This window comes from Myxocyprinus asiaticus, chromosome 44 (genome assembly GCF_019703515.2).
Source record: "Myxocyprinus asiaticus isolate MX2 ecotype Aquarium Trade chromosome 44, UBuf_Myxa_2, whole genome shotgun sequence".
In the NCBI taxonomy this organism is placed as follows: Eukaryota; Metazoa; Chordata; class Actinopteri; order Cypriniformes; family Catostomidae; genus Myxocyprinus; species Myxocyprinus asiaticus.
In genome coordinates, this window is record NC_059387.1 from 18601196 (window position 1) to 18615859 (window position 14664).

The 14664-nt window shown below is 37.7% G+C and overlaps 1 pseudogene; it reads right to left on the minus strand.

Moving 5' to 3' along the window:
• Nucleotides 1-4806: 4806 nt before the first annotated feature.
• The window catches only part of LOC127434222 (methionine synthase reductase-like), a 29683-nt pseudogene continuing 19825 nt past the window's right edge, over nt 4807-14664 (minus strand).

Sequence of the window (14664 nt, forward strand, 5' to 3'; positions counted from 1 at the left end):
TGTGTGCTTTAGCAGTGCTGTCCTGACAGTCTTTCCCCTGCAGAGATGCAAATAATAATGGTAAACAAGCAGAGAGGATCATGGGATAGAAAAAAATTTAATAAAACAGAAAACTGATGATTTCATATAATCTAGCTCTTCCCCCTGTTTGCCTATTTGTTTGAAAGGGTCAGCTGTATCAAACTTCACTGTGGATTTAATTTTTACTGTTTATACACGAAATAGACAAGAAAACAACAAAAAGTGTCCTTTTAAAAAGAGGTGAATGTCAGAAAGTTGAAGGCTTTTTTAAAGGGGTGTTTGCAACATTTAAATGGTATTAAATATCCATATTTAATTTTTGTCATGGTGTGCTTACTGCAACAAATTATAGAACTATTCAATGCAGTGGCTTCAAAAAGTATTTTGACCTTTCAGCTGCACTATGTAAGATTTGTTTTTGTAAAAAAAATTAATATTGCCATTACTGATTGAGTACATAAACAATCAGTGTTCAAACAATGTCCTTAAAGTTACCTTACCATGATTCACTACGTTAAGCCTATAAAAATAATTTGTGTTTGAGATGTCGGGTTAGATTTGGCTCAAACTCGCTGGCTTATGTCATTTCTCCTTGCGTCATTACGTCATGTTGTAAACACAGAAAAGAAGAATCGGCTGTCACATCAGAAACTACGCTCTTCACTTCAGTTCAGTCAAACTCACAGTTCAGGACAGCATCTCTGCAGTCTGCATGGATGTATATATGTAATCTGTTTGGCGAAGTTGTTTACTTGTTATAGTGCTTGGATATGTTTTCTGGTAGGGCTGTTGAAGCTTATATTGGGTGTCATGCTTTTATGACTTGAACATTACTCGTGTGTTAACCAATCACGATGCATCTACATTGTCCGGTGAAGTTACTGTAACGTTTACTAATATGTATGACTTATGAAATTGACTTGTAATAGTTATATTGGATATTTAAGCATATAATTTTCATGTTTAATAAAGTATATTTTGTCCTCATAATTACTGAATACTCATTTTATTTTTTTAGTTATTGTGTGTATTGCATAGACATACTGTTGTAGTATTACTGTTCACTTGCCTTATCAACTGAGGCTGTACAATTTAATATAATATAATAAAGTCTTCCACTGAACTAGTATCAGCCATGTCACGAATTTCACCTCTTAAGTTGATACGTGTAGTACAATACAAACATTAAAATTAGATAAAACACTTGAATAATCATTAAAATATGCTGGTAACTTGTGGTGGTTTGTTATCAGTGTAAAAGCGCTTTGAGTGTAGTGTCAGAAAAGCGCTATAAGTGTAAAATTCATTCATTCATTCAAAATATGTAAATAAGAGTGTTTTTATCCTCATCAAAGCAAGTAACATTTCAGTTTAAATGTTTAATCGGATTCGTATAACATATCAACATGAAAATAGCACGTTATGACTCCGGCTCTGAGTATCTCCCAGTCATGATCACACACAGGCAATGTCCAGGTAAGCTTAAAACATGAGATTCATCCGTGCAGAAAAACAGTGCCGAAACGCGACTGACGTAAAGTGTTCTTCCACAAACTGCTAGCATTTTCAAGTTTCAACATTAATGTCAATCGCTTTAGATAACAAATATGAAATCAAGTGAATTTATTTTAAAGATTGCACAAGCACACTTTCAGGCGAGAACATTTCACAAATAGAAGTTTTAAATCATTAAACAATAAATGTATGTTTCAAAATTAAGATATAGGTTTTTGGAAACTTTCTGGTTGTTAACCTTAGTGGAACTGCTAGGACACCTGTGTTAACTTCATGGGGAATTAACTTTATGCATACTCTAAAAATCACCTTTGGATCAGTTGGTTAAAATTCATTGCAAAAATGGCAGAGAAAAGTGAAGTTATAGTTCTGAGAAAAGTTCTTGCATAATTTCTTAGGTGTGGCTTAAATGTACAAATACACATGCTTATTGGGGACACTGCATATTCTGTAGGATACGCATCTGGGATAACTTTTTGGATTTTGCTTCCAATTAGTCCTTGTTTTGCTTCTTTTAAAACAGTGTTTAACATAGTGTTGTTAGAATGTTGTTGGTCAAGATCATTTTTGTGCACACAAAATTTCTAGAGCATTTTACATTAAGCACCACCGTTAAAACTAATCACTGCTCATACTGAAAGCTTGAGAGCACTCCTCAGCACCAGGACATTCATAATACAAAGGAGTTCGATGTTCATGACTTAAAGGGATAGTTCACCCGAAAGTGAAGCTTCTGTCAAAATGTGCCCACTCTTTGTAGTTACAAACCTTTTTTTCTTCCATGAAACACAAAATGAGATGCTAGGAAGAATAACAGCCTCAGTCAGAATCACATTCATTGCTTCTTTTTTTTACCCTACAATGAAAGTGAATGTTGACTGAGTAAGTCATTCTGTCTAACATCTACTTTTGTATTCCATGGACGAAAGTCATATGGGTTTGGAACAAAATGGGGGCGAGTAAATGATGAGAATTTTCTTTTTGGGTGAACTTTTCGTTAAGGGTTTGTGTTCATAACCACTCCATAACCTCCTGGGGCAGACAGATTCTATAATTCTTCATTCATGATTACATTGTCTCATTAGCCTGCTGACCCTTTGGATTGTTGACGTGAATCATTGCCTTCAAGAGTCCTTGTGCACAATGACTGTTTATCAGACATCAAGAACACAGACAGAGCAGAAAACTCTCAAGTCTCTTCTTATACAATAAAAATTGAGACAAGAGTGGTCTGAGACGCATGTAAAGAAAGGTCATGAAGATGATGAATAATACCACCAGACTTGGAAATAAAGATAAAGTTCTGAGAAAAGCTGAAAATATCACTGATGATAATATTTAACCACACAGTGATTTAGAAAAGATAGAACAAAAAATGAGGGATGCCAAAAGTATGGGCACTTCAGGTATCCATACTTCAGGTGGTGAAAAAGAACTGATATTAAACAATACCAGTCTTTATAGTTTCAGTGCCAAGTCAATTTGGTGCCCAGTGACTAGAAGGCAGCTGGTTTCGAACGCTCAAATGTGTATTGTGGTGACGGGGGTGTGGCCAAGCGATGTCTGTGGAGAGCAAGGTCGAGAGAGCGAGTACGGTAAGGGTTGACAGCTGTTGACACAGCTGTTTTGTGTTTGCAGTGAGAGTGGGGAGGGATTTAAAAGGGCAATCCAGGCCGCCAGAGGAGAGAGAGTGACACACGATCCTGACTGTGTGTGTGTGTGTGTGTGTGTGTGTGTGTGTTTGTCTGCTGGAAAGCAGGAGCTTTGGGATAAACTGGAGCAAGTAAAAATATAGATTTACATCGACTGTTCACCTGGCCCCGCTTCCTCCTTCATCCAGGAGCTAGAGGCTTGTCACAGTGGTGCCGAAACCTGGGAATTTGTTTGGAGGAAGGAAATGTCATGGAGTCCTCGCTGCTGGCCGAACTCTTCAAGACCCTCACCGGCATCCACCAGGCTCAACATCAGGCCCTCCTTGAGCTATGCATGGAACAGGAGCGGCGATTCCAGGCACTGGTCCAGGCTCAAGGAGGACCGGCAGGTATTACGGAGCTTAGTACTCCAGAAGGGATCTTCCACCGCGACTACAGACACACTCGCGAAGATGGGACCGCGAGATGACCCTGAGGCTTTCATCGAGCTGTTCCAGCGGACGGCGGAGGTGTGGAAGTGGCCGAACTCCCAGTGAGCGGTCCGCCTACTGCCGCTGCTGACGGGGGAAGCCCAGCTCGCGGACCATCAACTTCCGGTCAACAACCTCCTGGTGTACGAGGATCTGAAATGACCCATCTTGCAGTAGGTCGGCCGTAGCCCGGAGCAGCATCAGCAGCACTTCTGGACATTGACGCTTGGGAAGCAAGGCCACCCGTTCGCCTTATCCCAACAGCTCCGTTACGCCTGCCGAGGGGATATGCTGCCTAAAGATCATGATGCCGAGGAGCTACTCGATCTGGTGGTACTTGAGCAGTTCATCGCCCGGCTACCAAAAGGGACAGTGGAATGGGTCCAGTGCCACCGACCGGCGTCGCTGGATAGGGTGGTCCACCTGGCTGAGGACCATATGACGGCATATCCGGGGGCCGGCGAGCCCAGTGAGGCCGAGAGATTACAGTAAGGGTTGGCACCTGTGGGAAATCACCTCTAACAGCTGTTTTGTGTTTGCAGTGAGAGTGGAGAGGGATTTAAAGGGCAATCCAGGCCGCCGGAGGAGAGAGAGAGCAACACATGATCCTGACTGTGTGTGTGTGTGTGTGTGTTTGTGTACTTATCAAAAACATAAATGCTGAAGATGATCCTGAATGTGGCAGTTTCTGACAGATTTCTCATCCAGTCTGTCATGTTTCTGTTTCTCACTTCTAGCAGGTGGTGCTTCAGTCTGAGCAGACTGGTAAACTGTCTTCTGCCTTCTGATTCGTATGCATTATGCATATTAACTTTTTTTTTTACCTGCGAAATGTATTTAAACCACACAGAAATGTTTATCAAATGAAAGGGCTCCCTTTAATGATTGCATAAAAGGCACAGTTAATACATTTTGACCAAACACAGCTAATCTTAGTGTGTTTGACAGTACCCTCAGATAATGCTCTAAAAGCCTTTAAAATAATTGAAAGCAGAAAGAAGAATGTGAATACTTTTGAGACTAGTAAAGTTGGTTGAAAATCACTCAGTGGCACCTGTGGTGCACATCTTAACTGAAATGGCAGAACAGTAGCTGGCATATCTGTGTCTGAAAATTATGCTTGTGTGTGTGTGTGTGCGCGCGCGTTCTCAGCTCCAGATGTCCTGTAGATATTGATACTTCTTACGAAGTCCTGCTACATTCTTCATAGATTCCAGTTTATCCAGCTGAAGTTCATTCCCTATGATCTCCAGTAGAGTGTCATTCACATCTTTTGCCATGTTCTTTGCACCCCTGTAAAATCATGACAGTGTGTCATTAATGGTGATGTGAGCAAATTGTTGTAATAAAGTAATAAATGTAAATACAGTAATAAACAAAGTCAAACATACCATTTGGAAAAAGTAATAGAAAATAAATATTGTTTCAGAGGTGGAGAAAGTTGTGACATTGAAAGATAATGCATAATTGTTTTACTTTAGAATTACCTGTACGTATAATCACATTGTTCATATTGTCTTTAAAAGGACACATTTGAATCAAATATATTTAAGAAAACATTATCCACACTGTCTTTTTTTCCGTCATTTTATTTAAGAAAAAAGTAGCGAGGATAATTTTTTCTTTGATGCAGCTGAATCTTCTGGATCGTTGCACCCACACCATGCAGAGTGCAGAGATTTCATTACTTCAAATATATTTAGTCAAATTAAACAGCGTTCACACAAAATGTAATTTGGAATAATTAAAAACTATAACAATTTACAGTATAATTAAATTCTCATTAACAAGCAGTGATGATCAGACTCTTGTAATTGAGCTACAAGAGTTTGTACCCACCCACAGACATAAAGACAGCCTTTGTCTTTAAGGAGGATGCTGGCAACATTTTTAGCATGAACAACCAAATTTTGCTGGACATATCTTGGTCTGTTAACAGCATCAGGCTCAGGGTTCCATTATGGACAAATCTCTCCAACTCCTCTCTGGAAAATAAGCAGTAATGTGCGTATTACAGTATTTCAGTGTTATTTCATCAGTAAGTGATTGTTTTTGTGGTGGTTAAACTAAATGCAAGTACGAAACATAACTTCTGCAAATGGCAAATTAGATTTTCTCAGGTTTTGGCGTGCTAAAGTAGCAACAATGGAGCTCATTATTATGTTCCATTTGAAACTCAAATTTTCATCTCTCACATCCATCTGGCAAGAAAGTTTATAAAACCTCAAAGCTGCTCAAATTCGCTCCTCTAACAGCTTCTGCTTTCATTTCAGCTACTAACAAATGTTTGTGTGCTACTTTAACAAAAATGAGAAAAAAAGAGTAGAGAAATAAGAAGTTAAAAAACAGGGTCAAGCTCAAAGTTTGAACATCTTTTTGCAATCGCTCTTTTTGTCAGTAACCTGGCTCTTAGAGAGAATGCTTGCTTGCCAAAACCAGCCTCTTTTGTCTTTTTTCATTACAGGCCCTATGCAAAACAGCCAAGATTGCTTTATTCTCACACTGATAACTTTTCTGCCATCTACTAAATTTCCATTGAAGCCTAAGAGAACAGGAGGAGGATGGGGGAAATCTAAACAGATTGATAGTCTAATGGATGAAGCAAATTATTGTACACAACATTTGACTATAGGACCGCAATAACTTGACTTCTGACATATATTTAGATTAGGAAAGTATCATGCAAACTGTTTCCAATGACCTTAAGCTTTTTACACAAAGGACTTTTCTTGGTTTAAGATATTTTATGAGTGCACAAAGCACAGCGCTATGTGCAACGACTGTGCTCTACGTCTTATCCAATTTTCAGAAGCGCACTAATTCTAAGTTAAATTTTCGGGCCAAGTGCAATTTTTTTTTGCACAAGTGGCCGTGGGTGGAAGTGTTTGCGCTATCTGTGGGTGTATGTGCGCAAACTGTGGGTGTATTGTATGTTAATGAAGTGCCGCAATTTGCCATTTTCCTGAGAAATAGATCATTGCGCTAAGATGTTTCAGAACCACATCTGTTTTTAGCACAAAGTTGGAGCCGTCTTATATGAAACAAAAATGTATGGGATTTGTGTTAAACTATCTATAGGTTATGGTTTATTTTTCAATTATTATTAATGTTTAAATTTATAGTTGTATTTATGATCTAATTTGTATTGGTATTTTTCCACCTGTTGTCTTAAAGTGATTTTTAAGTCACTGCAAAAGGTGCCGGTGAAAGAAGTTGGAAAGGATGAAATGTTTGGATTTGATGTATGATTTGTTTTTGTTTTTTTGTTTGGTTTTTTTACCATTTCATTATTTTGATTATATTTTCATTTCGTTTTAAGTGTAATTTGAATTTAGAAATATTTTTGGTTTAATGTTTTCGTGTTTCAATAAATGAATTTAATAGTTCAAAATCAAAATAGACCGGTAGAACTGAAGTGCGTGCCGATACAAACACTGTTAATACTAGCCATGATTTGTGTGTCAGTAGATTAAAAGGATAAATAATACTTACATTCCCTTTAAATTAATGGAGCATACATCCAAATTCTGACGAGAACATTTTCTAAGCCTATAAAAGGACTGTTTTTTATTCTTCTTATTAATTTTATAGTTCATTTACATTACCAACTTCTTATGAATGTGCTGTCTTTGTTTATATCACTGGTGCTTGAGGGAATGGACTATATAATAGGATGCAGACGGTTCAATAACCAGAGAAGAAACTCCAGAGAAGAGACTTAACTGTTCTCAAATCACTTTCACACATTCATTAAAAATAGTGACAATACATGCAAGAACCAATGTGCGCAATTTCAACACCTCTGCTTTTTCTCCTGCTTTGTTTAAACTTTTGGCAGGCACCACAGCGCGAACTGCACAAAGCATGTAATAGTGTCAGGTGCACTCTCAGCTGCGCTTATGTAAACAAAGATGTCTCACACGCCTGTTTCGAATGGGGGAAACGATGAATTAACACTGATATTTCGGTCGGTCCCTCACACAACACTATCGAATGGCTTCAGAAGAATTGATATATAAGGCACAAGAGTTAAGGACGACTTGTATGGTGCTTTTGGAACTTGGACAGCCGATCACCATCCTGTCATCCCTCAGTCTCGTCGCTGACACGCAGTACCTGTTACTTATCTCAGCGCTGGCCAGGATGAGCCAATCACAGTCGTTTATTCTTACTGGAAGTTTTCTGGAGTTTAAAAATGCTTTTATAGATAATACTGAGGCGGATTAACATTCACAGGTATGAATCCTTGCAATTATTATTATTATCTTTAAAAACTATCCAGTGTAAATGTCTCCATTGAGAGAAAACCCTTCTGCTATTTAAATGCAGATGAATGGAGGATTCGGTTTGCAGTGCGTTCATGCCCAGGGGTTGCTCCTGCAGTATCACTTTTTATTTATTTTTCCTTCTGTTTTTGTGTGGTTTGAAAGTGTATAGGCATAATTAAAATATTTTATGTATTTATGTAATACAGAAAGTATAAATAAATAACAGGACAATGTTGGCATTGTGACAAATGTTCATTCATTCAGATTCTTTTTCAGTGAAGTGTAACTTTTCATTCAGTTTTCATAGTATTTTTAAATAAAACTTTTTTTACGATATGAAGATTAAAGAAAATGCTGTTAATCTTGGACATTTTGATCACTTTCAATTAGTTTTTTTGGGGGGTGGGGGGGGGGGCGAAAGCTTTTGTTGTTTCAAATGGGGGCGTGACCAAATAAATTTGAGAACCACTGCTTTAATCAGATTTTGACTTTTTGTTGGCAGTTTTGTTGCATTTTGTATATGCCAACCAAAATATTTGAAGAAACATGTCAAGGGCATACTGGGACCTTTTCTGCCCTTAACTACAATGATTATTCAGGATTTGCTCTGTAAAAAGTAAAAGGAATATGTATGGAATAATGCTGCATTCACATCTTGTTAGAGTTGCCGTAATTAAGAATTCCTGACTGGTTAAAAAAAAAAAAAAAAAAAAAAAAAAAACCATGTCTTTTTGAAACTTGAAAAAGATTTTGTTTTATTTTGTGATAATTTTTGTGATATTTTGATTGCAAATTCAATTACATAAAATATTTGACAGTTTCCAATCATTCCAACTAAAAAATAAAATAATAATAAATAAAAAAATCACCCTCCCCATACACTCCTCACACCCCACAGTGCTCCCCGATCCCTATAGATTCAAAATCCAAATTTCATTAAAGCTCTGAATTCTCTCACTTGACAGTTGTGACGTCATGTAAAAGCAACCAGAATGGCCTTGGCTTTAACAGTTAAAGATAGGTAAGTAACTGTACATATTTCTGTTGATATTTCCTATTATTTTACTATCAATACTGTCTTCATAATACACAATAGTTTAAATATTATCAGAAACTATGCTAAAGGCATGAAATACACAGCAACGGTAAAGTCAAACATGGAGTTATTTTGGCATTATAAGCAGTGCAATAGAAATCAGGTCTTATATCGACATTTTCCGGGGGTGGATGTGTATGTCTTTGCATGAGTCTTCTGGAAGTCATGCCTGTCTTCCCAGGCCCAGACAAAAGCTGTACTAGCCTTTTCTGGTCAGAGATATCGAATGTTTACAAAGAAAACATATTTGAGTGATCCCTTTACCATGATCTGAGCAACCCACTACCCCTCCTCATGTAATCCAAATCTATAAAAACAAAGCCACAAGGAGCGTGTTGGTGGCAGGGGGGCTAAGACAAGTGTTCCATATTTTAAAACTGATTAACGCTGATTTCACCCTTTTAACACTCATGAGTTATTCTTGATTAGAAATGATTGTGGACTGCTTGTTTTCTTTAGTAGTCTTGCCTAGACAACCAGGGCCCCAAAATTAAAACTCAACAAGCACCAAATGAGAGTAAAATTTTTAAAATTGAGTGATTTGCCATTGTAAAGAACTGCAACATAATAAACAGTTTAAATAAACCTGTAAGAACATAATTTGACCCTGACTGAGACAAGTCAAAAAAAAAAAAAAAGAAGAAAGAAATCTGGAACAAAATCACCATGTGTCTTCACAATCACAAGACTGGCTCACCACTATTCTTTACAAATATGCAAGAAAAAAAAAGGCTAAATAGATCTATTTTCAAAGTAAATGTGCTTATTAATAGAAATAATATAAAATACAGATTCAGTGCTATTAAGAAGTATTTATGGCTAATAAATTCTCAATTCACCCACCATAAGCAGGTGCGTCAACATTTTTTTGGACTCTGCCAACAGCTTGTCTGTTTGATTCTTGTGTTTCAGTGTATTGTGTTTCGCAAGCCAGGTTTAGAAGCTTTCTTGTTAAATGCCATGAGCATTATCTGTTTTCTTGACTCATTAAAGCTTCGTAGACAATGAGGGTGTTACACTGAACAATACAAAACACGTTCTATTGATTGGTTAATCAATGCAGAGACCATGATAAATGAAATCCCACAGCGTGGACAAATGTGAATAAAGCTGTAGTAAACCATTTGAAAAAAAAAAATGGAAGGGTAGGTGATTTCAATGGGGAAATCCTTTTGACTGATCTTTGTGACCACTGAAGACAAAGTCTTTAAACAGCATGTCAAGACCCTACTTTGAATCTTGTTTTTTTATTAGCTCTTGTGTCAGTAGAGGCAAGTACTGTGGTCAAAACACATACATTTACACACACTTAGTGCTCCCCAATCCAGACACCAAAGTCATTATTCAGGACCTTGTGTGCGAGTTATGACTGTGTACTTATGGGACACTCAGACCCCAATCACCCAACATAATGTCTCATATCATATGCCCCATAGTCACAGAGGGAGCACTTTAATTTCATTGCTGTCTCATCATTACTCTCAAGGACGCTGCAACAGGAGTCTCTGGCTTATAGCAACCAAGAGAAGCCAAAAAGCCAAGAGCCTCTGTAAAGCTGACAGATCAAGTCACTAAAAAGAAAAATTCCCAGGGTATGTAGATGACATGTAATCTGGTTACAGGCAGGTCACAGTGGATTAATGTGCATGTGTCTGTCAATCTGTGTGTGTGGCAAATCCACATACCTGAAAAGAAAGTCTTTGTCTTTGTGACGGCAGCCAAAAAAGAGCCATGTCTCTCCAAATGTGGTTTCTTGGTTTGCCTCTCGTTCCTTCTCTCTATAAGGTCAGAATGATAGAATATTATGTTGGGAGCGTCAATCAAGTAAAAATGTAAATAATATGAATGACTTAGTCTGCCAATTCATTTCATCAATTGTATTAATCAATATTTCCTGAGAAAAGCACCCAAATAAAAAATAATTCAAAGACATTACGTTATTGTGGCAAATGAGTACAGCATTGAATACACAAAAAGTAGCATTAGAGATCAATATATTGTTTATTTCCATTTTATTGGACATTGCTTGTGATGTTCCTCATGTTTAAGTCGCTTTGCAATGATTAAATGTAAATGAAAATAAACCTAATCACTGCCCTGTAGTCCACAGTAACCCATTTTGCAACTGAGTTTGTAGACTCAGGGGCAATTCACACAGGAGTTCACACATTCCATCTGCGCTGGTCTATACCAGGGTTTGGGAACTTTTTTCCTGTTAAGGGCCATTCGAGTATTTACAAAATTATTTGCGGGTCTTACAATTGCTTGCAATTTCTGATTAAAAGGTCTGTCTATTATACAATATTTCATGTTGTTTTCATTAAAAAATATTTGTAATCATTATTTTAATTGTATTATTATATATTTTTTTTTTTTAACAGTTCACTGAATCAAGGCCATTTTTTTCCTTTTCAAATTATTTCTCAAATGGCCTTGATTACATGTAAAATGGTCTTGTGGGCCTTACACGGCCCTGAGGCTTGACGTTCCCCACCTCTGGTCTATACACACATGCATCTGATGGACTTTTTTTGGCCGTTTTGGCACATCTCCCCGTTTTTCAGCATCTCGCAACATGAACGCCACATCTTTTATACACTGTTTTGAGTTAAAAGTATTTAAACTATTGCGCTGCACTCCACCTAGCTGCTTTTGAAAGCGAAAACAGGCCCTGTTTGAACGGCTCCTCACTCATTCTGTGCTGTCTGCTATCTGTTAATGTGGTTTGCTGAGGTGTGTTGCCTGTAGTAGCAGTTGGGACTGTGCTGACTGCAGAATTAGCAAAAATTTGCTTTGCATTTAGGTGGAACAAGCTTGAATTGCTCAAATTGTAGATCAATTCAAGAATAGGTAATTAGTATTGTTTTCCATTAAATAATGGAATTATTTTTTAAATAAAAAAAATTACCATACCAGATCAACACATTCAATTTATAGTACAATATATTAAATAAATGTGTTAAACTCTTAAATGGGGAGTTCTAACTCAGTGAATGCACTCTGAAATCTAAGGCTATTGAAAAAACTGCTTTTCAAAGCTTTGAGAATGACTCAGTAATGATTCATTTTTTAACTCAATAATCATATACTGTATATAGGACCCATTTTTTGTGTCAAGATGATGAGGTCATACATTGGCATGAGACATTTAATTACACTCTTTAACTGCTAATACACCACTAAGCCACAAAATCACCCTTGGCAGACAGAAGGCCTAGAGATCTATCTGGATAGGTTCTTTAAGAGCAAGTCCTCCAAATGGTCTGGCAGTGTTCCCAGAGATCCTTCCACTGTGGTGGTATAAAGGTACTTTGCACTATCTGCACATTGCACCTGTTACAGGTTGACTGACTTCTCCAAAGAGATAAGAGAATAGGTTTCTGGACAAAACACAATCAAAACAGTCTGCAGGCCCTCCAAAAAAAAAAAAAAAAAAAAAAAACAGCACACTGTCTACTCGACCACATCTCTACTCCAACATGATAATAGAGTCAGAGGTCTCTTAGAAACACATTTCACAGACCAAAGCAAATCCACTCACTGCAACTATTTCTATAGCCCTCTCAGCTACCTAAAGAAGTGTTCAGAAATAGAATGCACAGCCTGAAACTTCAAGAGCCATTAATAGTAGTATAACGTTAAAAGTCCACGAAGGACTTTCAGGGTGAGACACCCTCCATCAAGTTGATATCACTCTAAACACTGCAGTGAGCCGAGTTTCACACACTAAGCTCTTCCCATCTGCTGAACATACAAATTGCTCTGTTTAATTGCGATTAGAATACTAATGAGCCACAGTGTGGATGATATGACCACAGGACGACATAACCGGGCTTCTCTTCAAACATCTACAATCTGTTCTCTTTCGTTGCATGTCTAAGCACCGGTTACCCCTCACACAAAGTAAAAAACTTGAGTCATGTTTATTTTAATGGCTATCTGTTTTATTTAGTGGTGTGTTGAGCAACAGCCAGGCAAAAGAATACTAATGGATTGTTTACAGATTATGTTAATTAATTAAATCATGCAACATTTTATACTCCTTATATATGATTGTTTTATAAGTTGTGGGACATGAGTACACAAATTGATGCCTAATTATCTGCAAATAAATCCAGTTACTCTCTGGATTTTCTGAAATACTTGAGTTTCACACAAAGAGTTGCAGTAATTGATTAATAGGTAAACTTTATGCATTATATTGATGGGAAATGTAAGCACAGTGTAGTTCTAGCGGGAAGACTAGTAGCTGTACATCATCGCACCATTAGCTAGGTAACCATTAAAAGGCCATTGCTTTACAAGTTTGCTCACAATCTATCACATTGCTGTTTCAGTGTGCTAACGGCAACCTCCACCACCCCCCATCACCAGTCGAATCCCATCCTGCATGGGGGTAGGCTCCTCGCCCCTGCCTCCTATCTCCGGTAGGATATGACTGTTCGGAGTACAATTTCTTCGGACCGCCAGACGGGGCTTACACCAAAGAGAGATATTACATTTCTGTTTTATATTTATCAAATAAATGTCATCTTAAATTTCACTCAAGTCTGCGAGTCTTCCTGATAGAAATTTAGTTTTTGATGTTAGAGTACTTCCTCCAGTCGTAGCTTAATGTGCAGAGACAACTAGAAGAAAGCTATTCTTAGGTTGATTTCCCCAAAAAGTGTAAATACTGTGGCACTGTAGCGCTATCAAAACATTGCTTTGTTTGTTTGAGCATCCCAACCAGCCCATGTACATTGACTCACAAAATGGCATGACTCTGAGGTGGGACTATCTGTTCGTTAAACCAACAGAAGACGTTCTGGGAAACCCGTTTGAAACAGTTGTTATTTTTTAATTTTAGAAATGTAATTTGAATTAAATACTTTACACCTTTAAATATTAAACATAACCAAACACAGTCTGTCACATCTTTTTTTCCACTGTGGCACTCTGTGCTAAATGTTTTGGATGATTCTTATGGTCACGCCCAACTATACAAAGCTGGGCTCAACTGACTTTGGCATTCGAACAAACAGTGTCCACAGCAGAGCCATTAGCATCTGGGAGTTCAATATCCAATCTGGAAATGGGCTTCAATAAACTAGCTTTAGAGGGGCTTTATGCTGCCCCAGGGGAACCAATACCAATATGAAAACCTGGATTCCATTTTACTAGACCATGCAGACCAGCTCCCATCCTGAATACAAATCATGTGTGCTGCGACAGGGAGGACGATGGATCCCCATCCCTAAAAAATTACAGCCTGCAGTTGGGTGGAACAGGGGCTATCGCTACAGCTGGTACCTTTTCAGATGTACAATAAAAGTGTCTGTGGACTACCCTAAATGTTCACTAACAAACAAGTAGTCTTATGTGATCTGCCTCCTTTTCACTTTCCTTTGAGAATATAGTCTGCATAGTGATGGCAAGGGACATATGGTGGCCTCAAAGTTTTACTTAAGTCACTCAAAATAACTATTTCTAAACTGTAGACAGCACACAAAAGAGAACAGAGAAAGGCATACGGAAAAGCAATGAGGACATTTTGTTCTAAAATGAGCCCATTTATAACGTTTAACTAGATTTCTAAATTTTTTCAAGAAAAGTGAGTGGTGCTCTTGCAAACATCATCTCAAAAATGCTAAGGTGTTGTG